General features: G+C 47.7%; 1 long non-coding RNA gene across 3 annotated transcripts in view; it reads left to right on the top strand.

The window, feature by feature from the left end:
• Positions 1-987: 987 nt before the first annotated feature.
• The window catches only part of LOC137534048 (uncharacterized), a 47,599-nt gene continuing 21,952 nt past the window's right edge, over positions 988-26,634 (top strand). Inside the window, exons 1-2 of one of the 3 annotated variants that reach the window (XR_011024296.1) lie at positions 988-1,063; positions 2,957-3,119. This is a non-coding gene — a long non-coding RNA (uncharacterized lncRNA). Of the gene's footprint in view, positions 1,134-2,956; positions 3,120-26,634 lie in introns of all 3 variants that reach the window. The other 2 variants (XR_011024294.1, XR_011024295.1) reach the window with 2 other exon arrangements.

The raw sequence follows: 26,634 nt of genomic DNA on the forward strand, positions 1-26,634 counted from the left end.
AGGCAGTACAGGAAGCTTGGGAGGCTCCTATCACCTGTAGTGTCGGGGTTGGTATGAGCAGCACAGGCAGCCTGCGGTGGACAGTACTTCTTCCCCGCAGTGACCCACCCCACCAACACAGGCCTACCCTGCAGTCTCTGATGTACCCAGCAGCAGGGCCGGGCCGAGGCATAGGCTGGAGAGGCTCCAGCCTCAGGGCGCAGTGTAGGAGGGGGCGCACAATTCATTCAGCTGTCATTCCTAATTGTGTATGAAGCAGAAAGAAATAAAAGGGGATATATAGCAGTGACTGCAAGCCATAAAACTAGATATTAAGGTGTTGGGGAGGTTGTAGGCCCTGTGGCCCTCTTAGTCTAATAGCAATAAGTGTGTGACAGCTGAGGGGGGAGGGATAGAGGGGCGCACTTTGGTGTCTCAGCCTTGGGTGCTGGAGGACCTTGTCCCGCCTCTGCCCAGCAGTCACCTTGCTTTGATGAGTAAACCCCCTATTGCACTGTTACCTAAGTAGCCTGCCATGTGCAGCAGCAGCGGCCCTGATCACGTGCAGCTCAGTCTGCAGCCACCTGTATCCATTTACAGCAGCCCTGTCCCTTCCAGCAGCCTAGCCACCTGCATCCATTTACAGCAGCCTTGTCCCTTCCAGCAGCCTAACTATGGCATTACAGAGACCACCAATATACACATACAGGTTCTCGCAGCCCTCCCATAGAACTGGCTCCTAACCGCATCTATTTACATCAAGACATTCTATAGCGGCCACACGGGGGAGCTCCACACACGAGTGCAATGGACATTTTACAGTACCGGCCACAAGAGGGAGCTCCGAAAACAATGCTGCCGGCTTACATACGGGCTCCTGGATCCTGGCTGCTCAGTGTGATGCCTCCAGAGAGCGGACTCTCTTCCTCTTCAGCTGTGCAGAGCGGAGACTCCTCCTTCTCCTCCGGCTGGGAATCGCTCGAGCGTGCTGTGTCCGCGGAGGTCTGTGTCCGGTGCCGCCGCTGCTGCTGCTGTAGATGCCTCGCGCTGGTGACGTAGAGTTGTGAATCTCGCTCTCCTATATGTAATGTATACAATAACATTGCGTACTACAGTAATCGATGCTATATACTAGGCATAGCATACAGTATATTGTCTGTCTTTGTAAATGGGAATCTCAGCTTTATATTTGTTTCTGCAACTAGGTGTACAATACGTTTATGCTGTTACTGGGGGCTTCTCATTCTGCTGGACTAGCCTTACACTGATAACACAGTCCACTGCAGCTTATAGGAGGGCTATCTAACTCTGAGCTCACCTCCATCTCTACTGGGCTTTTATTTCCCCTGTTCCCCAGTTATCAATGCTGGTTCAGCTGTACCACAAAGCAGCCCTCAGATCCCATTTGTATAGCTGCTGAGCCATAAGATATCAGCAATTCTTCTTAGCAAGGCGTGATATGCTGGGGACAGGGGCGTCTCTAGCCATTTTGTCACTCCAGGCGAGAAAATCTGTGGTGCCCCCCCCCCCCCCAATCTTTCACCATAAAATAATCATAACGCAGCAATGATTCACCAGAAAATAATCGTCTGTGGCCAGTGTTCACCAGAAAATAACCGTAATGTGGCCAGAGTTCACTAGAAAATGACCGTAATGTGGCCAGCGCTCACCAGAAAATAATCGTAATGTGGCCAGCGTTTCACTAAAAATGTATAATTACCTGTAAAAAGAAAAGCATTTACTCACCTGTAGAAGACTCCTCTCCCTGGGCGAAGCTCCCCCGACTATCTTACTGCAGCAGCGCAGCCAGCCTCCGAAAGTTCCACGCTGATGGGCAGAGCAGGGCTACAAGAAGATGGCGTCTGAAGCCCTGTACTGGAGACACAAATAGTCTCCAGTACATGGCTTCAGATGCCATCTTCCCGTAGCCCTGCTCTGCCTGCCGGAAGAAAACTATGCAGGCTGTAACAGTGAGCTGCGGGGATGAACTGGTGCGGAGTTTAGTAGACGCCGCAGCCAGTTCACCACAGGGGTCGCACAGTCTGGGGGGGGGGGGGGAAGGTGGGCACTTCCCCTCGTCCCCCCACCCGGCGCTCCAGGCCACCGTTTGCCCTCGCCTGGTGGCTGGGATGCCTCTGGCTGGGGATATTCTGTTTAAAGAATACGAGAGCCCAAGAGAAGATGAGAAACAGGGAGGGGGATGGAAGCTGGCGAGTTTGGTGAAATTGGATGTGTGTATGCACCCTTATTAGGCCTGTTTTTCACAGGCGGCTTAAGTTCTCATTTGTCGCACAGTTCAGCCTCCTGGCTGCTGGACACAAGTGCCATTTGGTTGCAATTACATGCAGCTGGATGGAAGCGTTTGTGAACGCCACACACGTCACATTTGACATGCGATGGTGTTACCCGTCAGCCAAAATCTATCTCATTTCACCACCACCACCATGCTTATATGCGACTCCATGGGGTGCACCTCGACATGCAATAGGTGGCACAGAGGGGGACACTGTGGTTAAAGGGGGCACCGGTGACAGAGGGGGAACAGTGTTTCGACTTAAGTAGGGGTTCAGGTTAAAAATGAAGGTGTGGGTCCTAATGAAGCACATAGCTGGAAATAGTCTGCATTGTAGACTAGAGATGGTCAATGAGGTGCAATAATTGCTAGTTGATGTAGGCTTATGCAAAGTGTGAATCAATTGTAAATATATGCAGCTTGAAAAAAAATGGGCCAATCCAATCTCATGAAGGTGGAATTTGATTGGTCCACTTTCAGGCACCATGCACCTGCCCTGCCAGCACATTCATCCTCCTCCTGTCCAGTCACTGCACCATGGCAATGCTCCCAGAATGCACCTGCCTTGCCAGTGCATTCATCTTTCTTCCTGTCCAGTCACTGCACCATGGCAATGCTGTCAGCATGTAACATTGATTTCAACATGCCAATGGGAAATAATTATGTTGTGTCATCTCATTACAGCTGGAAATATTGGGAGGCTCAAACACATGACTGAACAAGTCGAGCACACTCTGCCTGCTGTTTACTTTGCAATGACTGGAAGAACGTCATTCTCAAGGGGCAAATGACTTCTTACTTCTAAGGCACGTGACTACTGAACTCGGCTACTTAGATGTGGTATCAGGTGGGGAGGTGGATACCTAAATACTGCATCTGGGGCACATAGTTCCTTCATTCTGATACCTGGGGGCACATGGCTAGTTTATTTTGGTGTCTGGGGACTGGGAAACAAAGCTGCTCAATTGTAATGTCTGGGATGTATGGCTGCTGTATTCTGGTATTGTTGGGGTGTATAGCTACCTCATTCTAGTATCTGGCAGCACATGGCTGCATATATTGTGAAAAAGAGAAAAGCACTGTTTACTTTGGGGGCTGCTTTCCTTTTTTTTTTCTTTTTTTTCCTGCTGCATAGTTAATACTAAGGCCTCTTTCCCACCAAGAAGTTGCGTTTTAGGGGACGTTAAGGTCGCATAAGGTGCCCCTAACGCAACGCGTGGTGGTGTTGAAGTTGGACGTCAGATTGAGCCGCGTTATGTGGCTCTCAAAGCAGCAGCTCCAGGATAGTGATGGGAAGTCCAGATCTTTTTTAAGATTCGGATCATTCAAATCAGATCATTGAAAAGATCTAGATCTGTGAACCGAATCATTTCCCTGCACTGTACATTCTGTATGTTCCTGTTTCTTCCAGACAGACATCCACTGTGAACCGAATCTTTCATTGTGATGATCCGGATGATTCGACTCACAAAAAAAGATCCGGATCAAATGAACTAATCGTTCATGATCCGGACAACACTACAAGTCCCACCAGGAGTCACCACAGTGCAGTGAATATTAATTAGCCATGTGGCTAGTCACTGATCATGTGCAAGCAGTCTAACGGGTATAATGTACAGCATGCTGTACTTTCATTTAATGTGCAGTGTTATACCCTAACACAAGGTGTGCACTTAAACAGCACATTGATTTTACAGTGCTGTGAGTTAGGCTGCGTTACTGGCTGCTGTAACATGGGATTTTAACGTCCCACTGTGAAACCAGCCTAAACATTTGTTAAAACTGTGCATTCAGGAACATCTCCAATATTTCATATATTTTTGGTTTTCAGCACTGGAACAGTTAAATGAAAAAAGATATATTTACTAGGAGTACTCCATAATTGTGAAATAATACTTTTCTATCATTCTCCCAGTCTAAAGCCTCATACACACGGGCTACAACTGTCGCCGCAACCACGTGGCACACACGTGTTGCGGCGGCAGGTCGCCCGTGTGTATGAGGCGCGCACCACGAACCGTCGCTTGTCATAGCTGTCGCCAGGCGATTGACTTGGCCAATCGCCTGGCGACCTCTGTCGCCGCAACTTCAACGCAACTGTCGCTAGTCCGTCGTGTGTATGCGGACTAGCGACAGCAACTCCATACACAATGTATGGAGCTTCCGGCGGGGGGAACAGCGGGGAGGAGGAACCTTCGGCGACAGCTTCTGCTGAATCTGTGTACCTCTGTGCGCCGTGTGTACGGCTGTTGCACAGAGGGACCTGGCGACGAGCTGTTGCTGGCTTTTTTTTTTTTAAATTATTTTTTATTATGGCTCTTGCCACAGCGGTGGCTCGTGTGTATGAGCCATTAGACTGTTTCTGGCATTGCTTGATGATTTTTAATTCACTATTAATACTAGTTCAGATGTATTTGTATATTATCATTTTTAAGCCTCACAAATTCTTATACCGTACACCCGGGGGTACACGTACCACGTGTTCAGAAAAGTTCTGCAACATTTATCTGGGATCACAGTAAGTATTGCTAAAGGATGAATGAAATAGCGTGTGTGCAGTTGCTGCAGCATACCGTACATGTAAGGAATCACCGACACTTTGTAAAAATGTACTGTATATGGCTACAGTTACAAGACTGCTATATGACAAAACATCACTGCAACCTCAACCATTATCATAATTTCTGATTATCTTCCACCCTTATTTCCCAGAACGTCCTCCTGACAGCACCCCTCCTATGAGACTTGTCTCCCTCCTAAACTTTGGACAGGAAGCTAGAAGATACAAATTTGCATAACAGGCAGGCAGGAGTAGTATATAAAGATGTTACCCACCAAAGGTATCCAGTTGTTTTTCCTGTCCCGGACGGGACGCTTTGAGAGGTCTCCAGTGCTACTACGTCAGGCGGCGAGGGCAGCGGTGCAGCGCGGGCATACTAAGGCTGAGCAGGGGACTCGGCTGGTCCAGCGCACAGCGTGGAGGAGGCTTCTCCCAGAGATGCAGAAGCTTTATGGCGGCAGGAGCGCATACCGGAAGTTCCGGGCGGATGTGACGTCATGCGCATGCGTCCCGCATGACGTGTCAGCTGACGGCAGCGGCAGGGGCCGCGGCGGGGAAAGAAAATTGACTTCAGCTGCAGGTAATTCCGAGAGGTATATATATGTATATGTTGAGCCACGATCACCATTGCTGTCGGTGATCATGGAGGACGCTGTAGGCCCTTCTCCTCTGACTTCTGCGGAGTCTGGCGCTATCCCCTCTCTGGTGAGCTAGAGGTTATCAGGCTTTGAGAGGGCTGTTTGTAAGTGTCTGGGTCCACCTTGTAAGGCTGATAGTCTCTTTATTTCTTTTTTAGCCTAAACCCTCAAAAAGTGATAAGGAGAAATCGGTGTCTCAGCAATCTCAAGGTGGACAAGCTTCGGGCAGAACTGAGAAACGCTGTGTTATGTGTAACTCACGCTTCTATTCTTCCTCTACAAAGAAACTTTGCCAGTCATGTAGAGAGAAAGTAGTCAAAGAGGAATCCCCAGTGGTGTTTAAGGACTTGATGGGGTGGATGCGGTCTGAGATGGCCTCGGCCATTAAAGAGATAAAGGATTCTACATTGGCGGAGTCTGCAGTTCCTTCTACTTCAGCCTCTGTTACTGGTGCTATACCTGCTCCTTTAGACGGAAATCCTCCAGCCCTGGTGATTGAGGTGGGGGAAGCCTTACAGGTTCCCACTTCACCGCATAAAATTGCAGCTAAACGTAAAAGGAAGGATAATGAGTCAGGGGATTCAGAATTATCAGGAGAGGAAGGAGAAATTTCATCTTTAGAGGAAATTTCTGGAGAAGAGGAGGAGAACCCAGAGGTTCCTCAGAAGTTCGCTTTTGCACCTAACTTAATGAAGGACTTGTTGTCTGCTATGCAGAGCACTATGGGTATAACAGTGGAGCGAAAATCCTTGACCCCCTTGGATCAGATGTACGTGAGTTTGGCGGAACCCCAGAATTGCTTCATCCCAGTCCATTCCTCTCTAAAGTCAATGATTGGGAAGGAGTGGGATGACCCTGAAAGGAGGGCGTTTTGGCCCAAGTCTCTTTCTCGTCGTTATCCTTTCAGTCCTGATGATCAAAAATTCTGGGGTCCGGTTCCCAAACTGGACCCATCGTTTTCAAGGGTGTCCAGAAGATCCGATTTGCAGTTTGAGAACTTTGGCAATTTAAAAGACCCGATTGATAAGAAGATGGACAATCTGTTGCGTAGGGCATGGGAGTCAGCATCTTTAACATTTAAGCCAGCAGTGGCATCCACGGCAGTGGGACGATCCCTTAAAGCTTGGCTCACGCAGACTCAGTCTAAGATAGCTTCGGGGGTGCCCAGAGAAGAGATTTTAGAGGACTTTCCAAATTTATTTAATGCTACTAATTACTTAACAGATGCAGCGGATGATACGGTTAAATTAACAGCCAGAACAACTGCCCTTGTTAACTCGGCAAGGAGAGGCATATGGGTGAAGACTTGGCAGGGGGACAATTCGTCTCGCTCCAAGTTATGTGGTTTACCCTGTGAAGGTGAGCTGTTATTTGGTTCAAAGCTAGACCAGACGCTAGAAAGAACCTCAGACTATAAGAAAAATTTTCCGACAAAAAAGAGAGCTTTTCAGTACAAGGGCCCAGCTCGCAGTGGCAACAGGGAACCTGAGGCAAAGATCCCACCTAGGAAAAAGTGGATTCCAAGTAGAAACCAAAAAGGGAAGGCTCTTTTTCCCCGGCCCAACCAACCCAATAAGCAATGACGCCAGTATTCCAGTAGGGGGAAGGCTTTCCCACTACTACGAAACGTGGTGCCAGCGGTTCACAAGTCAGTGGCTCTTGAAAATAATATTGGAAGGGTACAGAATAGAATTCGAATATCCCCCACCCCAGCAGTATGTGGTAACTCCGCAACCAAGGTCAACAGACCAAAGAGAGGCGTTACAGGAGGAAGTGGTTTCCCTTCTGGAGAAAAGAGTGATCAGAGAAGTACCATCCTGCCAGAGAGGCCAAGGGTTTTACTCACCAGTTTTTCTGATAAAAAAGCCTCAGGGAGCCTTCAGATTTATTCTAAATTTAAAGGGGTTGAACAAGGCCGTAAAATACAGGAAGTTTCGAATGGACAATGTGAATTCTGTAATAACCCTGTTGCAAAAAGACTGTTTTCTAGCTTCTCTGGACCTCAAAGATGCCTACCTGCATGTGCCAGTCCATCTAGAGTCCCAGCAGTTCCTAAGATTTGCAATTCACCTTCAAGAAGAGGTAAGACATTTCCAATTTAATGTGTTACCTTTTGGGCTAGCTTCATCCCCTTGGCTGTTCACAAAGGTGATGGCAGAAGTATTGGCAGTCTTAAGGTGTAGATCCATTAACATCATTGCTTACCTAGATGATTTACTAATTTGGGGTAATTCTTTACAGTCTGTAAGTGATCAGGTTAAATTATGCATTGACAGTCTAGAGTCTTTAGGCTGGTTAATTAACTGGTCAAAATCTGCACTAATACCCAGCCAGTCTATGGAATATCTGGGATTTATTTTTTCCTCCCGCCAAGAAAGAGTTTTTCTCCCAGAAAGGAAAATTTCGGCAGTACTTAATTCTGTTCTTTCTTTTCAGGAATCAAGAGCCATCAGTATAAGAAAAGCCATGGCATTACTCGGTCTGTTAAGCTCAGTCTTCCCTGCAGTACAATGGGGTCAATTCCATGCCAGGACCCTGCAGTTGTGGATATTAAGGAGCTGGAACAGGACTATTTCAGCCCTAGAAAGGAAGATTCTGATCCCATACAGTGTAAAAGTGTCATTAAACTGGTGGCAGGAACTGTCTCACCTGTCAGAAGGTCGCATGTGGTTTTTTCCAGTTCAAAGAATCATAACGACGGATGCCAGTACATGGGGGTGGGGCGCTCACATGGACTCTCTTCCAGCACAGGGTCAGTGGTCCAGTACAATGGCAAGACGATCCTCCAACAGCAGAGAACTGGAAGCAGTATGGAGAGGCCTTCAATTCTTCAAGGATCAGATCAAGCACTGTCACGTCCTGATCAGGTCCGACAACAGCAGTGTAGTGGCTTACCTGAATCATCAGGGAGGGACAAGAAGTCCTCGGTTGTGGTCTCAGACAGCAAGAATTCTGCATTGGGCAGAGAACAGCTTATCTTCCATCAGGGCGATTCATCTGAAGGGGACTTGCAATGTTGTAGCAGACTATCTCAGCAGGTCAGCGATATTACAGGACGAGTGGTCTCTGAATCCAGAAGTATTTGTTCAGATCAGTCAGGCATGGGGCATTCCTGCAGTAGACTTATTCGCAAGGAGGCAAAATTCAAAGTGTCAAAACTTTTGCTCCCTGTATCCAAAGGACAATCCGTGGCAGATAGACGCCTTCTCCATAGAGTGGAGGTTGAACCTGGTGTATGCATTTCCTCCAATACCTCTAATATCAAGGGTTCTGAACAAAATTATGCAGGACAGAGCACAAGTAATCCTCATAGTACCTTTCTGGCCGAAAAGACCATGGTTTGCTCTGTTACAGAAGTTAGCAATATGTCAACCAATATTGTTTCCACTCAGAACAGATCTGTTGTCGCAGGGCCCAGTTCTTCACCCGGACCTCAAGCGCCTTCACCTTTCAGCATGGAGGTTGAGTGGGGAATCCTGAAATCAAAGGGGTTTTCGGATGGACTTTCTGAGACGTTAATACAATCCCGCAAGAAGGTTACGAGGCAGATTTATCAAAAAACATGGAACATTTACTGTGAATGGTGTACTAGAAAGGATAATGATCCTACACTTTCCGCCTCAGCTCTGGAGTTTCTTCAGGATGGATTTCACATGGGATTAAGTGCCAGTACTCTTAAGGTTCAGACAGCAGCTTTAAGTGTATATTTAGAAAGAAGATTAGCTCAGGAAGAGTTTTTTCTTCGTTTTTTTCAGGGAATTAAACGTCTCAGGCCGGTGGTGATATCTAAGGTGCCTCCTTGGGACTTGAATATCGTGTTGCAGAGTCTTTGTGAACATCCCTTTGAGCCTCTGGATCAGATTCCGGATAAACTTCTGACGTTGAAAACGGCCTTTCTTCTGGCAATCACCACAGCCAGGAGAGTCAGCGAACTTCAGGCCTTATCCATTAAGCAACCTTATTGTACTATCTCAGAGGATAGGATTACTCTGCGTCCAGACTTTGCATTCCTTCCTAAAGTGTCTTCAAAATTTCATCGATCTCAGGAGATCTTTCTGCCATCATTCTGTGATAAACCAACGAATGAGAAGGAGAAGAAACTTCATTGTTTGGATGTTAGAAGGTGTATCCTTCATTATCTGGAAAGGACTGTATCTTTGAGAAAATCAGATGCCTTGTTGGTGCTGTTTGCGGGGAAATTCAAAGGAAGGCAAGCCTCTAAACCATCAATTGCAAGATGGATCAGACAAGCTATCACTGCGGCTTATCGGGCTCAAGGGAGACCTTTACCAACCTCAATTAAAGCTCACTCCACAAGAGGCGTATCAACATCTTGGGCAGAGAGGGCAGGCGCCTCGATAGAGCAGATTTGCAGAGCGGCCACCTGGTCCAGCCAAAATACGTTTGTGAAACATTATAGACTAAACTTATTAGCCAATACTGATCTGTCATTTGGAAGAAAAGTGTTGCAGGCAGTAGTCCCTCCCTAGTGTATAATGTTCTTGTTTATCGTCTCATAGGAGGGGTGCTGTCAGGAGGACGTTCTGGGAAAGCCAAGCTTACCTCGGGTAATGTCTTTTCCAGTAGTCCGAGTGACAGCACCCCTCCGGCCCACCCTATTAGAGGGGATAATTAAAGTATTGTTTCAGCAGCATATGTTGTCCGTGTCTTTTTTTATAACTGGATACCTTTGGTGGGTAACATCTTTATATACTACTCCTGCCTGCCTGTTATGCAAATTTGTATCTTCTAGCTTCCTGTCCAAAGTTTAGGAGGGAGACAAGTCTCATAGGAGGGGTGCTGTCACTCGGACTACTGGAAAAGACATTACCCGAGGTAAGCTTGGCTTTTTTGCTCAAATAGGAAAAAAATGCCTAGCACCACTAGAGATGCTAAGTAGGGCCCTGCCCAGCCATGATGGATAGAGGTCAGCAGGAATAGTGACCTGTGAGAGGGATTACCCCCCCCCCCCCCCCCAACCTCCTCACTAACCAATCCACATGGTAATGATTCTGGGAATGATGAGGTGCGTTGCAAGAGATGCTAGGAAAATCTACCCCTTCCTTGAGCACGACTTACATACTTACAAAAATACACGAAAACGCATGCGAATTTGCATCTGCATTAATTTATGCATTTTTCGCAAAGAAATCTCACCGCACTAGTGGAAACGGGCCCTAAAGGACAAGATGATCTTAAAAAGTACAGCACCACTCACGAATATCTAATTAGAACACGAATCGGTCTTTATTAATACAAACAAAAGCACATAAACACTTTAAAAGCCAGGTACATGAAAAGTAGCACTGAAAACGAGTATCAACAAATAATGATAATTCCAATAAATACAGATAAATGTGATACATGGTCCTATGACTCCATGGTAGCCAACATATGGTTCAAACCCTATTGAAAGTACAATGCAATGGGCAGCACTGTGGCGTAGTGGTTAGCGTTCTTGCCTTGCAGCGCTGGGTCCCCGGTTTTGAATCCCAGCCAGGTCAACATCTGCAAGGAGCTTGTATGTTCTCCCCGTGTCTGTGTGGGTTTCCTCCGGGCCCTCCGGTTTCCTCTCACATCCCAAAAAATACAGATAAGTTAATTGGCTTCCCCCAAAATTGGTCCTAGACTACAACACATACACTACATACATAGACATATGTCTATGGTAGGGACTAGATTGTGAGCTCCTCCGAGGGACAGTTAAACACACACACACACACACACACTACACACCTACACACACTCACACCTACACACACTCACACCTACACACACACACACACCTACACACACACACACACCTACACACACACACACCTACACACACACACACACACACACACACACACACACACACACACACACACACACACACACACACACACACACTCTTCTTTACTATGTACAGCGCTGCGTAAGATGTCGGCGTTATATAAATACTAAATAATAATACTGTATATGCGTAATTTATGCCAGCAACTTCCATATAAAGTGCAATGTGCTAAGAATATATATAGGATGAGAATGAATCCCAAAAGTATAAGTGAAATATAAATGGCAAGAAAACAAACCAAGGATCCAAAAGGGACATGAATAGTGAAGAGTGTGGGCAGCAGTGAGGGAAGTGAAGGAAACAAGGCGCACACAAGCACCGTGAGAGCAGAGCGCAAGCACCGCAACCAGATGTAGAAGCTGGGTGGAGGTGTGAGGGAGCTTATTTAGGAGAGATAGGCGAGGCTCCTGACCGCCACACAAGAGCAATGTAAGTCTATGGGGACTTGCACACTATAGCGACACGATGCAGTGCGACGGAAGTAACTAAATTTGACACAAGGCTGCCGCAAACCCTGCAGTGCATTGCCGCATGATCCGTGCTTACCGCATGGATTACGCAACAGTGCAAGTCTATGGTGACGTGGCAAGTGTGAATCTGATTGCAGCAGTGGTGCGGCACATAGGCAGAGCGATGACATTTCAGTGACGTACTTCCTGTCCAGCAGGGAGTACATCACTGAGTGGGGGAAGCACTACACATATTACCCTGTTGGTGCACTTTGCCGCAGTGTAATATACCTGGGGAAATGGTGCATCCTGAGCTCTCCTGCTGCAGGATGACTGCACTGCACAATGGCCTTGATTCACTAAAGCTACTGCCCACAAACAGCGCGGGTTATTAGCACACAGGTGCTACGCGCAGTCCTGTCAGCAAAGCGTGTGCGCTTAACTTACGCGAGATGCTTCTAACTGCCGCGCGATGTGCTTGTAGTGCGACTGCGATACTCCGCTAGTATCTAGTATCGCAGTACCACAAATAGAAGCGTATTCATGACATAAAAAAGATAATGAGTGATTATGTCGGTTGTGCTACAAGCACATCGTGCAGAAGTTAAAAGCATTGCACATAAGTTGAGAACGCACGCTATGCTGACGGGACCTCGTGCTAATATTAACTGGGACTGTTTGTCCGCGGTAGCTTTAGTGAATCAAGGCCTGTATGTCAAATTGGCCTTAAAGGGTCCCTGAGATGGGGGATAGAAGAAATTCATACATACCTGGGGCCTTCTCCAGCCCCCTTTGGCCTGATCCGTCCCTCGCTGCCATCCTCCGCCTTCGGAATTTACCGTGAAGGCTCCCATAAGTTTGGCCACGCACACACCCCTATTGCGCTCATATAGCTGGGAGCGTTCTGTGCCTGTGCAGTACCATGCAGTCGCAGAACACTCAGCCACGAGTGCAATGGGGGAGCACGCGCAACCGCACTGCACATGCGCAACTGGCCGTACTTACGGAAGCACTTAGAGGATCCAGAAGACGTAGGATGGCAGAGAGGAAGCAATCACGTTTAAGAGGGCTGGAGGAAGCCCCAGGTATGTATGAATGTTCTCTATCCCCCGGTCTCAGGTACGCTTTAAGGAACTATCTTCTAAACTGTACAGTTTCAATACTGTGTAAGTACTCTGTGGGCCTGATTTGTCAAGACCAGCACAAGGAAAACTGATGCAAAAGTGTTGCAGTTGTCCTGAGCAATCAGTCAGAATTTCTATTTTATTTGACAGTTAATCCCTGATTGGTTGCTCTCGGCGGCATAATTACTCTACTTTATATCGCATTTGTGTAATAAATCAGCCGCAATACAGTCCTACACAGCACTTCATAGGTCAGGTGCATACAGGTTATTAAGCAGTAGAAGTATGCATCAGCCTATAAGAAGGTGCCCTGGTGTATTATAGCTTTGGCTATGCCACCAGTCATAAAGGTATTGGAGCAGTATGTTACAATGTAATGCACAGCAAGTCTCAGTGTGAACCAGCCCTTAGGTAGCATCTCCAGGTAGCACCACGGAATATGCTGGCGCTTTATAAATCAATAACCCTGGACGTGTTTACATCCAGACTGAAAACCCACCTGTTCAGTTTGGTATTTGCAGAAATATAACTTTTGTTGTGTGAAAACTTCATCCTACTACCAATTAGGCCTCTTGCACACTGCAAGTGATTCCAATTCAGATTCCGCTTCTTAATCAGTTTTTACATCCGATTCAGATTCCGATTTGCAGTTTTCTCCCTGCACACTGCAAATCGGAATCGGATGTAAAAGCTGATTAAAAAGCGGAATCGGAATCGCTTGCAGTGTGCAAGAGGCCTTACTGAGTCTGAGAGAGCCTAAGCGCTTTGAGTCATATGGGAGAAAAGCGCTATGGAAATATTATATTGTATTATACGTTACCTGTCCTGTAGCAGCCTCTGCGCTGTGTCCGTAACCTTCCATGTGGCCTCTGTCAGACGTTATGCACCAGTTGCGTGTATGGAGAGCCTCCCGGGGGTTACAGGCATCACGCGGAGGCTGCTACAGGACAGGTAATGTATAAATGCTCACACGGGGGGGGGGGGGTACACATTTATATATTAGGGGGGCAGCGGCGGGCACAGGAGATTCCCTTAAAAGGACTACTGTAGGGGGGTAGGGGACAAAACGTTGAACTTACCTGGGGCTTCTAATGGTCCCCTGCAGACATCCTGTGACTGCACAGCCACTCACCGATGCTCCGGTCCCCGCCGCCGGTTCACTTCCAGAATTTGCAACTTTAAAGTCAGAAAGCCACTGCGCCTGTGTGGCCGCATCCTCGCTCCTGCTGACATCACCGGGAGTGTAATGCGGAGGCCCAGTACTGTCTGCATCTGTGCAGTGCACTCTCGGTGGCGGGAGCCAGGACGGGACTGCGCAGGCGCAGTGGTTTTCTGACTCTAAAGTGGTAAATTCTGGAAGTGAACCGGAGGCGGGGCCCAGAGCATTGGTGAGTGGCTGCGCAGGCACAGGATGTCTGCGGGGGACCATCAGAAGCCCCAGGTAGGTTCAACTCTCTTTCTGCCTACTCCCCTACAGTAGTCCTTTAAGATTTCATGCTGAAATCGGGCGGGAATTGGCCTGCAGTATATGGGCAGCTTCAATGAACAGACACATTTATCTCTAATCAGATTTGATTAGAGTTAAATTTGTCTTTGTCGAATCTGCCCATGATCTCCTGATGTATGGGAACCTTAACAGGTTTTTTTCCAGTCAGGACCCAGTGAGACTACTGATAAGGAATTACAGCCATAAACTACTTAACTTTACTCTAGGAAGCCCAGTTCTCTGCCAGGAGAGGATAGCTATAAAAAAGGGCAATAGTTCATATGCTGTATTCTAGAACTCTGAAGGTGCGTACACATGCACTACCACCGGTAACGACGGGTCCGCCGGACCCTCCTGCTGGGCGGACGTTCCAGCCACAGTAGTGCGTGTGTACAGTCTTTCAGGCAGACTGATGAGGCTGTTTCTGAACGATACTGTCGGCTGAAGATCCGCCCAGCGGGAGGATTCGGTGGACCTGTCGTTGCCAGTGGTAGTGCGTATGTACACACCTTGAGACACAGGGACAGACTGTTAGTCAGCTGAGACAAAACAATAATTCTGCTTTTTTTTTAAGTTTTTAAAATAAAACTGGGATATCTAAGTCATTTTTTTAGGAGTAGGAGGATATATACATTTGTTTACCTCTTCACTTAAAGAGGTACTCCAGTGAAAATAATGTAATAAAAAAAAAGTGCTTCATTTTTACAATAATTATGTATAAATATCTTCTTCATCGGGCTGTAGTTATACGCTATAGCAGCATAGAGGGTGATATAGCGGCTGGGAACGCGGAAAATCACTCGCGGTCCTAGCTGTCGCTGAGCCCGGAAGTAGCCGCCGGCGGGAACAGGAGAAACTGAGCGAGGCTGCGAGGGCACCATACAGCTTCAGGGGGCTGAGGGATGCCCCAGGTGAGTAAAAATCATTTTTTATTTTTGACTTAAGTATCCCTTTAAGTGTCACTTTAAATGACAGGCAGCATGTCCCCTGAATAACATCAGTATGTCTTCCAAATCAGGTGATTAAAGCGGACCTGAACCCAGAAGTCCTCTCTGCTCTAAAAGATACACAACTGCATAATAACCTTTAAACATAAAAACATTTTTCTTACAGCTGATACAAATCTTAGAATAAATCTGCATTGTTTCTACTTCCTGATTCATGGAGGCAGACATATTGTTAAGCCCCATACGCACGCTCAACAGCGTTTTTTTTTATGCAGTGCTGCATAAAAGACCACTGTTCAGCATGTGTATGGTGCTTTAACATCCAGGGCTTTCAAATGGGCTTATCTGCAATCTCTGCTAATAGGCAGTCATGTGACACAGGGGAGAGATCAGATTACATCTTGTGATTATACACAAATGAGGGGGAATTAAACAGGCTAAACTCTCTAAATACATACAGGGTGCATTTCTCTGTTTTCCTTCTGTCCTGTGCAAGAGTTCAGGGCCCATTTAAGGGCCCTTTTCTACGAGCAGCTGATAGGCTGTGAAAAGGCTGTCAAACTCTCACAACTGCATGCCGCTGTGTGCTGCTGCCTGGCAACTGCTCACTAGCTGCCTGGTAACTGCTCACTGAGCGCACAGTTCAACCGCCTGTGGAAAAGGGCCCTAAAGAAAACCTAAGGCAAAAAAACAGTTTCACTTCCCTGGGGCTTCAGCCAGCCCCTGCAGCTGTCCTGTGCTCATGCCGTGATCCTGCTATGCTCCAGTCACCCACAGCCCCCTCTTTCAGCTGGATGCACAGCCCCAGTCTACGCACCTCCTTATCGCACCCCCGTGGACGGGAACTCTCTGCACATGTGTAGTGCGGGAAAATCTATACTTCTTATGCACAGAACGCTCCTGGCAACGGAGCGCTATCGAGGATGTGAGCGGCCGGCACCGGGCATGCGCAGGGGCCACTGACTCGCTAGGTTGTCTGACTGAAAGAGGTGCATGCGGGTGACTGGCGCATCGCACAATCACAGTGCGGGCACACGGCGGCTGCAGGGGGCCGGTGGAAGCCCCAGGGAAGTTAAACTTTTTTTTATTTTCGCTTTAGGTTTACTTTAAACAGCTATATTATGTAACTATATTCTCAAAATAAAAATTTGCAATTACGTGATCACAAATGACATCACTCGGCAACATGTCCACAAATAACCTAATTAACCACCTTAGTGGTATGGATGAGCTCAGCTCGTCCATGACCGGCGCGGTGGATTGCTCAGGCCCTGGTGGGCAGATTTTTCATACGGTTTGCTTTTACACGCAGCTAGCACTTTTGCTAGCTGCGTGTACAAGCCAATCGCCGCCGCTCCGTGCCACGTTAGAGGGCGACACCGCCCCCCCCGCCGAGACCCCTTGCGCAGCCTGGCCGATCAACGCCAGGCTGTGCTATGGGGTGGATCGGGACTCCCCCAGACGCCATGACTTCATCCCGATCGTCGCCATGGCGACGGGGGAAGCCAAACAGGAAATGCCGTTCTGAACGGGATTTCCTGTTTGCTCTGATTGCCGGAGGCGATCGGAAGGGGTGGGGGGATGCCGCTGCACAGCGGCTGTCATGTAGCTAGCGCTAGGCTAGCTACATGATTTAAAAAACATTTTTTTAAAAAGTGCTGCGCCGCCACCCTGGCGGATTTAATAGAACGCTAGGGTGGTTAAAGGACAACTTAAGTGAGGGATTTAGAGGCTGGCTCATTTGGGTCCAGTCTGGGTCTTCTGCGCATGCGCGGACCTCCCATACATGCGTAGTAGACCCGGACTGACGCGACTGAGACAGTTACCGGGGCTGAAAGCTGCTGAATGGCAGACCGCGGGAGGATGGCAAGGGCCTCAGACGACCTTATGGGGCTGGAGGAAGCCCTGGGTAAGTATCTACGCTTTAGAATGTGACGTCTCTGCTTTACTTTAAACACTCTCTCAAAACTCACTTTTTCCGTCAAGCATATGCTCTACCTTAGGCCATTTCACCTTTTGACCACCTTTTGTACTGCCTGGAGGCCTATCTTTAAATTGATATATTACTAAATTTAAAATGGTAATATGAAGGTAAATGAACCGGCAGTGGTTGCGGCAGTGGTGAGCATGCGTTGGCTCGGTAGCACACCTCCATAAACACGTGGCCGGAAGCTCTCTGCGAATTTACTCTACGTAGTCAGGACTAGAGATGGCCCGAGCGGTTCGACCACGAACTTATTCACGCAAACTTGGGTGGTTCGCGTTCGCGGCGCACCGTGAACTTTATGCGAGTTTGACCCGCCCCCTATACTACATCATTAGGCTCAACTTTGACCCTCAACATCACAGTCAGCAGACACAGGGCAGCCAATAAGGCTACACTCCTTCCTGGAGCCCCCCCCCCCCCCCCTTATATAAGGCAGCTGCGTCGGCCATTATTTCACTCGGCGTGGCTGCAGTAATTAGAGAAGGGAGAGGAACCTGCTGTAGACATAGGGAAAGCTTAGTTAGGCTGTTGTTAGGCTTGTTAGCTTGCTCCTTGCTGATACTTATTGCTAAGAAGCACCCCAAAACAGCTCTTTTGAGAGCTAATGTTCTTTTGATGTGATTTTTTTTTGTGTGTGGCGCCCACTGACACTTGCATGTACAGCCCTGTCAGTCGCAGCTAGCCCTTGGTAATTGCTATTAGGGTTGCCGCGATATACCGGTATTACGATATATCGCGGTATGATTGTGCACGGTAACCATACCGTGCACAATCTCGGTTTATCGGTTTTAGGGGGCGGGGCGACCGGGAGGGCGGGGCGATGTAGTGGCGGGGATGCGACGCAGCGACGAGCCCACGAATAGCGGCAGGGATACAAATACTCACTTGCGAGAAGCCAGCTCTGTCCTTCACGATGTACCCGGGCTTCATTGTACTTCCTGTTCTTGCATCACATTTCCTTGAAACAGCGCCCCCTGCGTGCTATTACAAGATGATGCAAGAACATGAAGTACAATGAAAGCCCGTACATCGGTGAAAGATCTGGCTGCCGGCATGTGAGTATTTATCCCTGCTGCTGCATCCCCTCTCCCTCCCCCCGGCTCTCTGTGCTGCAGCCACCTGTTTCTGGCTACACCTATCTCTGGCTACCTATGCTGCGAGCACCTTCTACTGACTACACCCATCCCTGGCTACCTATGCTGCGAGCACCTACTGCTGGCTACACTTAACCCTGGCTACCTATCCTGCAAGCACCTACTACTGGCTACACCCTGTCCCTGGCTACCTATCCTGCGAGCACCTACTACTGACTACACCTGTCCCTGGCTACCTATCCTGCGAGCACCTACTGCTGGCTACACCTAACCCTGGCTACCCATCCTGCGAGCACCTACTACTGACTACACCTGTCCCTGGCTACCTATCCTGCGAGCACCAACTACTGGCTACACCCTGTCCCTGGCTACCTATCCTGCGAGCACCTACTACTGACTACACCTATCTCTGGCTACCTATGCTGCGAGCACCTACTACTGACTACACCTGACACTGGCTACCTATCCTGCGAGCACCTACTACTAGCTACACCTAACCCTGGCTACCTATCCTGCGAGCACCTACTACTGGCTACACCCTGTCCCTGGCTACCTATCCTGCGAGTACCTACTACTGACTACACCTATCTCTGGCTACCTATCCTCCGAGCACCTACTACTGGCTACACCTAACCCTGGCTACCCATCCTGCAAGCACCTACTACTGGCTACATCCATCACTGGCTACCTATCCTGCGAGCACCAACTACTGGCTACACCCTGTCCCTGGCTACCTATCCTGCGAGTACCTACTACTGACTACACCTATCTCTGGCTACTTATCCTCCGAGCACCTACTACTGGCTACACCTAACCCTGGCTACCCATCCTGCGAGCACCTACTACTGACTACACCTGTCCCTGGCTACCTATCCTGCGAGCACCTACTACTAGCTACACCTAACCCTGGCTACCTATCCTGCGAGCACCTACTACTGGCTACACCCTGTCCCTGGCTACCTATCCTGCGAGCACCTACTACTGGCTACACCTAACCCTGGCTACCTATGCTGCGAGCACCTACTACTGACTACACCTATCTCTGGTTATCTATGCTGCAAGCACCTTCTACTGACTACACCTATCTCTGGCTACCTATGCTGCGAGCACCTACTACTGACTACACCCTGTCCCTGGCTACCTATCCTGCGAGCACCTACTACTGGCTACACCTATCTCTGGCTACCTATGCTGCAAGCACCTTCTACTGACTACACCCTGTCCCTGGCTACCTATCCTGCGAGCACCTACTACTGACTACACCCTGTCCCTGGCTACCTATCCTGCGAGCACCTACTACTGGCTACACCTATCTCTGGCTACCTATGCTGCAAGCACCTTCTACTGACTACACCCTGTCCCTGGCTACCTATCCTGCGAGCACCTACTACTGACTACACCCTGTCCCTGGCTACCTATCCTGCGAGCACCTACTACTGGCTACACCTAACCCTGGCTACCTATGCTGCGAGCACCTACTACTGACTACACCAATCTCTGGCTACCTATGCTGCGAGCACCTACTACTGACTGCACCTGACACTGGCTACCTATGCTGCAAGCACCTACTACTGGCTACATCCATCACTGGCTACCTATGCTGCGAGCACCTACTACTGACTACACTTGTCCCTGGCTACCTATGCTGCGAGCACCTACTACTGACTACACCTATCACTGACTACCTATACTGCGGCCACCTATTGCTGGCTACCTATACTGCGGTTACCTATTACTGGCTACACCTATCCCTGGCTACCTATGCTGCGGCCACCTACTACTGGCTACAGGGGGGCCCCGGGTCCAAATAATTGTACAATACCGTATACCGTAATACCGTGGTATTTTTTTTGCCGGTTTTCATACCGTGGAATTTTATACCGTTGCAACCCTAATTGCTATACTGTGTAAGGCCCAGCACATTCAGTGACTACCTTTTCACTGCACTTGTGTGGGACAGCTACATATTTGTAATACCAGTCATTGCATAACTGTTCATGTTTACTGCACCTGAGTGACAGCAGCACGCAGTGTTATATATACCAGTCACTGCATACCTGTTCATGGTACCTGTGTGTGTGACAGCTGCACATTTGTAATACTATGTTCGGTAGGGTTAAGAGGCGCCTGGTCAAGGTGATGATATAAATACACTCTATATGACCCCACGCTTCTCTATACTACAATACTAGTCCAGCCCGGCCCCCCACCCAGATCCTTCCCCTCTGTGAACCCAAATACCCACCCCCCCCTTATATTACCCAACCCACACCCACAGCATAGGAGACAATCTTTCTCCTCTCTCTGCCAACATACAGCAGGAGAAAGATAATCAGATTTATCCCCTATTTTACACATTGGCAATATACCATTAGGAAGATCTATGTGCATAATTAACTCTATGCTCACCCGGGGTACACACACTTGTGTGCGCATATACAGTGGTTTGCAAAAGTATTTGGCCCCCTTGAAGTTTTCCACATTTTGTCATATTACTGCCACAAACATGAATCAATTTTATTGGAATTCCACGTGAAAACACAAAGTGGTGTACACGTGAGAAGTGGAACAAAAATCATACAGTACATGATTCCAAACATTTTTTACAAATAAATAACTGCAAAGTGGGGTGTGCGTAATTATTCAGCAGCCCTTCCTGCTGGAAGGTGAACCTCCGCCCCAGTCTCAAGTCTTTTGCAGACTCCAAGAGGTTTTCTTCCAAGATTGCCCTGTATTTGGCTCCATCCATCTTCCCATCAACTCTGACCAGCTTCCCTGTCCCTGCTGAAGAGAAGCACCCCCAGATCATGATACTGCCACCACCATATTTGGCAGTGGGGATGGTGTGTTCAGAGTGATGTGCAGTGTTAGTTTTCCACCACACATAGCGTTTTGCATTTTGACCAAAATGTTTCGTTTTGGTCCCATCTGATCAGAGCATCTTCTTCCACATGTTTGCTGTGTCCCCCACATGGCTTGTGGCAATCTGCATATGGGACTTCTTATGCTTTTCTGTTAACAATGGCTTTCTTCTTGCCATGTTCAACACTGGGATCGCAAAAGACAAATTACAATCGCCTATGGAATGTGATTGCATTTTTAACAAGCAAATGTGGCTCCATGTTGCAGTGATTGCATTTTTCGAGTCTCATTCCAGAGAATGAGAATTGCATTCTAACTGCCACCAACATGTTGCATGCAGTGCACCGTTGCTACATATGCACACCGCAGGCACTGCAAGGATTTACCACAGTGCTTTGTTGGATACCGGCTATCAGCAAAGAGCAAAAACGCACCCCAACAAAAGCACACCAAGTGTGAACTGGCCCTAGAGAGAATTTGATTAGGGATTACAAATTGTTGCAACCTGCAGTGTAATGGCAATGCAATTTACATGTTCATCGCCGTGCTGTTGCTATTGGCAAAATGGGCACGATACAATTTTTGAATCGTAACGTGCCTAATACAAAAGGCCTCTAATTAGTTGATCTCCCTCTAAGATCGTTTATTATTTTTTTGTGCAGAGTACTTTGGCTAATCCAATTGGCTAAAAGTAAATCGCATTTTGGCCAATAGGATTGTAAGCCGGCCCACCATGGCAAGGTAGACTCTTAGGGCAGGTTGGGGTAAGGGAGTAAGAGAGGTATAGGGGATGGCAGTTTTGAAGAGGGATAAGGGGGATAGATGGTCATCATGGGTAACACTCTTACACCTTCAAGTGTAAAGTCTGGAAACACGACGACCACCTGATAAATAATTGGGATCCAGTTGGTCCCCCTTAGGCCTGGTTCAACATTGGGATCGCAAAAGGCAAACCACAATCGCCTATGGAGTGTGATTGCATTTTTACCAAGCAATTGTGGCTCCATGTTGCAGTGATTGCGTTTTTCGAGTCTCATTCCAGAGAATGAGAATGGCATCATAACTGCCACCGAAATGTTGCATGCAGTGCACCTTTGCGACATATGCACACTGCAGGCACTGCAAGGATTTACCACATTGCTTTGCTGAATACCGGTTATCAGCAAAGAGCAGAAACACTCCCCACCAAAAGCACTCCAAGCACCAACAAATGACTGTGCACGATACAAAGTAAGTAAAAACATGGGGTGTATTGTAATACAGAAAAATGTATATACCAAATATAAACGCACTGGCTCAAAATTCAGACTTGGTAGACAAAGTAATTACAGTGACAAATGTTACATGATGAATATAACATATAACACATTTCAAGACGCAACATGTTGAGAGAGCCTTGTCCTTGTGAGCTTACAATCTATGGGAATTGGGGGGATGGGGTAGTAAACAACATGTATACCAAGAGGTGATGTGTTTTTTGGTTTCCTAGTGAGGAGCACAACTTGGCCAGAGGCTGATGTGGGAGTGGCCTAAGTTGGAGTGCGTATGCTTGTTGGAAAATGTATCTATCAAGTGTGATGATTTTTAAGGAACATATACTAGCACAGAGTAATAATTCATAGCAGCAATTCATAGCTGTTGCATGAACTGGAGAATTGTTGCCACCCTGTCATCCTATAAATTCTAACACCAGATTACTATCAAGTGTGACCATGTTTCAGGGCGGTATACAGTCACGCTCTGTCAGTCAGTTGTAAATGGTGGTGAGAAATGACTTTTGGGTACCTCTCCCATTTGTAGAGCTGCAGCACTGTCTTACAGGATGTATTCTCTGCAGAATCCGGCACCCGGCCTCCAGTACTGCAGAGTGGCCAGGATCTGCTTTCCTTTCCGTCCTCTTCCCCAATGTGCATCCATACTAGAACAGCAGAGAAAAGCACCACCTGAGAGGGCGTGTGCCAGAGGCTCCCAGCATCCTCTCTCTATACCCAGCTGAGTATTGTGAGGTCATCAGGTAATCCTGACCAGGGCAGTTTCTAGGCAAAAATACACCCAGGGCGGGGGGGGGGGGGGTGAAAAGTGCCCCCCCCCCCCCCACGTGGAGCCAGGTATAGGTGCCCGCAGTATAGGTTAGCAAGGTCTAGTTGCACTCAGTATAGGTAGGCAGCTATAAGTCCCCCCAGTATAGGTAGCCAGCTATAGGTCCCTACAGTATAGGTTAGCCAGGTAGGTGCCTCCAGTATAGGTATGCAGTATAGTTGTCCCGGCATAGGTTAGATAGGCAAGTGTTGCCGCTATAGGTTAGATAGGTAGGTGCCCCCAGTACAGGTTAGCTAGGTGGGTGGCTCCAATATAGGTAGCCAGAATAGTTGCCCCCAGTATAGCTAGCTAGGTAGGTGCCGCCAGTATAGGCTAGATAGGTAGGTGCCTGCAGTATAGGCTAGATAGGTAGGTGCCTGCAGTATAGGCTAGATAGGTAGGTGCCCGCAGTATAGGCTAGATAGGTAGCTGCCCCCAATAAAGGCTAGATAGGTAGGTGCCCCCAGTGCAGGTTAGATAGGTAGGAACCTCCAGTACAGGTTATATAGGTAGGTACCTCCAGTACAGGTTAGAAAGGTAGGTGCCCCCAGTTATAGGTTAGATAGGTAGGTATGACAAAAAGGTTAGTCAGGAGCCTCATATACAACGTATCAAAAATATTTTTGTATTCCGAAAGCATAGTGTGAACAAACCCCCCCCTCCCATTTAAAACCATAAAAATGGCTGCAGTTCCCATAGAGGATGTTAGGCCTAGCGCTAGATGAATTTGGAGTGCACTCCAATTATTCAATCATAAACAACAGTTACCAATAGCGTATTTGTTTGGGGGCCCCCTTTATGTAAACTCAGGATGCTATTAATCCTTGTGATGTTCTCTATAGGTATCCGGGTCATGTGCCATATGTCATGGATAGCATATGCTGAATAGACTTCAGCCTCTTACTTTAGCTCCACTTTTTATATGCAGAACATACCCAGCATATTTTCTAAGCAGACCGGCACTCGCCGGGACTCACCTGTCCTTTTCTATAAGCGTATTACGCTATAATGGTGGGTACTTCCGGCATTAGCAACATCCACATGCCAGGTTCCCTAGCGTGCCACTCGTCTGCCGCCGTCCGTTTATGTGCACCGGCTACTTCTGACGTTTCTGGCGTTTTGAAGCAGGAACTAGGATGCTGGGGGGAGAGAGCGAGGCCGTACACAGAGATCCGTCACATGATCGCAGCCTCACGTGACGCGTTTCACCCGGCGTCTGGTTTCTTCAGACAGGTAGGTACCTGCAATATAGGTTAGATAGGTAGCTGCCCCCAGTTAGGTTAGATAGGTAGGTACCAGCAATATAGGTTAGATAGGAAGCTGACCCCAGTATAGGTTAGATAGGTAGGTACCTGCAATATAGGTTACATAGGAAGCTGACCCCAGTATAGGTAAGATAGGTAGGTACCTGCAATATAGGTTAGATAGGAAGCTGACCCCAGTATAGGTTAGATAGGTAGGTACCTGCAATATAGGTTAGATAGGAAGCTGACCCCAGTATAGGTTAGATAGGTAGGTACCTGCAATATAGGTTAGATAGGTAGTAGAGATGGCCCGAACAGTTCACCGGCAAACGGTTCCAGGCAAACTTTCGGTGGTTCGCGTTTGCCAGCAAAGGCGAACTTTTGCGGAAGTTCAGTTCGCCCCATAGTGCAGCATTATGGTCAACTTTGACCCTCTACATCAGTCAGCAGGCACATTGTAGCCAATTAGGCTACACTCTCTCCTGGAGCCACTCTCCCCCTTATAAAAGGCAGGCAGCGCTGGCTATTACACTCACTCGTGTACCTGCAGTAATTAGTGAAGGGACAGCTGCTGGCAGACTCTCATAGTGAAAGATTAGTTAGGCTCTTGTAGGTTTGTTAGCCATATGCGTTTTGTATGCGCTTTTCAATTGCGTTTTATGCTAATCCCTAGGAAGACAACAGGAAGTGGAAATGCATCAAATTTTTTTTTAAATAAAACATATAAAAACGCATGTAAAACGCAAACATAAAAATTGCATACCATTGCGTTCCCATTGACTTTCATTATGTGCGTTTTTTAATATTATGCAAAAAACATGCATTTTAAAAATGCAGGCTTGTAAACACATATGCGTTTTTATATGCATTTTTTCCTGCGGCCCATCAGCTTCCATTAGCGACAAAAACGCAGCGTTTGTTCTGCAACGTTAGCGTTTCTGCTAAGTGTTCACCTAGCCTGTATGTTCTCTATTCCATATACTTATTCCTCCTATATGCATCCTCTATGTATAACCAGCTGAGTACTGTGAGGTCATCAGGTAATCCCAGCATCCTCTATACCCAGCTGAGTATTGTGAGGTCATCAGGTGGGGAAAAAACAGCTGTAACTGATCAGTCAAGTTTTCATTTGGAAAGACAATTTACAGCATGTCAGGACTATTTGCATGTAATTGATAATATATTCTGTACTAGGGATTTGATTATATTTACTTCTTTTCATAATTCACACTGATGTAATGCTTCCTGAGTGAGGTTTGTTGGCCTTTTTGTATATATGGAACACACACACACACACACACACACACACACACACACACACACACACACACACACACACACACACACACACACACACACACACACACACTCTCACACTCACACTTACACTTACACATATACACACACACACACACCTTTTGTTAGATATTTGACAGATATATATATATATATATATATAGCCAGAGCCGGGACAAGGTCCGCCAGCACCCAAGGCTGAGACACCAAAGTGCGCCCCTCCATCCCTGCCACCGCAGCCGTCACACACTGATTGCTATTAGACTAAGAGGTTCCCATGGGCCCACAACCTCCCCAACACCTTAATATCTAGTTATCTGGCTTGCAGTCACTGCCATGTATCCCCTTTTCTTATTTCTTTCTGCTTCAAACACAATTAGGAATGACAGCTGAATGAATTCTGCGCCCCCTCCTACACTGCGCCCTGAGGCTGGAGCAGAGCCGGGACAAGGTCATCCAGCACCCAAGGCTGAGACACCAAAGTGCGCCCCTCCATCCCTCCCACCCCAGCCGTCACACACTAATTTCTATTAGACTAAGAGGCGCCACAGGGCACACAACCTCCCCAACACCTTAATCTCTAGTTATCTGGCTTGCAGTCACTGCTATGTATCCCCTTTTCTTATTTATATCTGCTTCAAACACAATTAGGAATGACAGCTGAATGAATTCTGCGCCCCCTCCTACACTGCGCCCTGAGGCTGGAGCCTCTCCAGCCTATGCCTCGGCCCGGCCCTGGGCTGGAGCCTCTCCAGCCTAT

This window comes from Hyperolius riggenbachi, chromosome 10 (assembly GCF_040937935.1).
Source record: "Hyperolius riggenbachi isolate aHypRig1 chromosome 10, aHypRig1.pri, whole genome shotgun sequence".
Lineage (NCBI taxonomy): Eukaryota > Metazoa > Chordata > Amphibia > Anura > Hyperoliidae > Hyperolius > Hyperolius riggenbachi.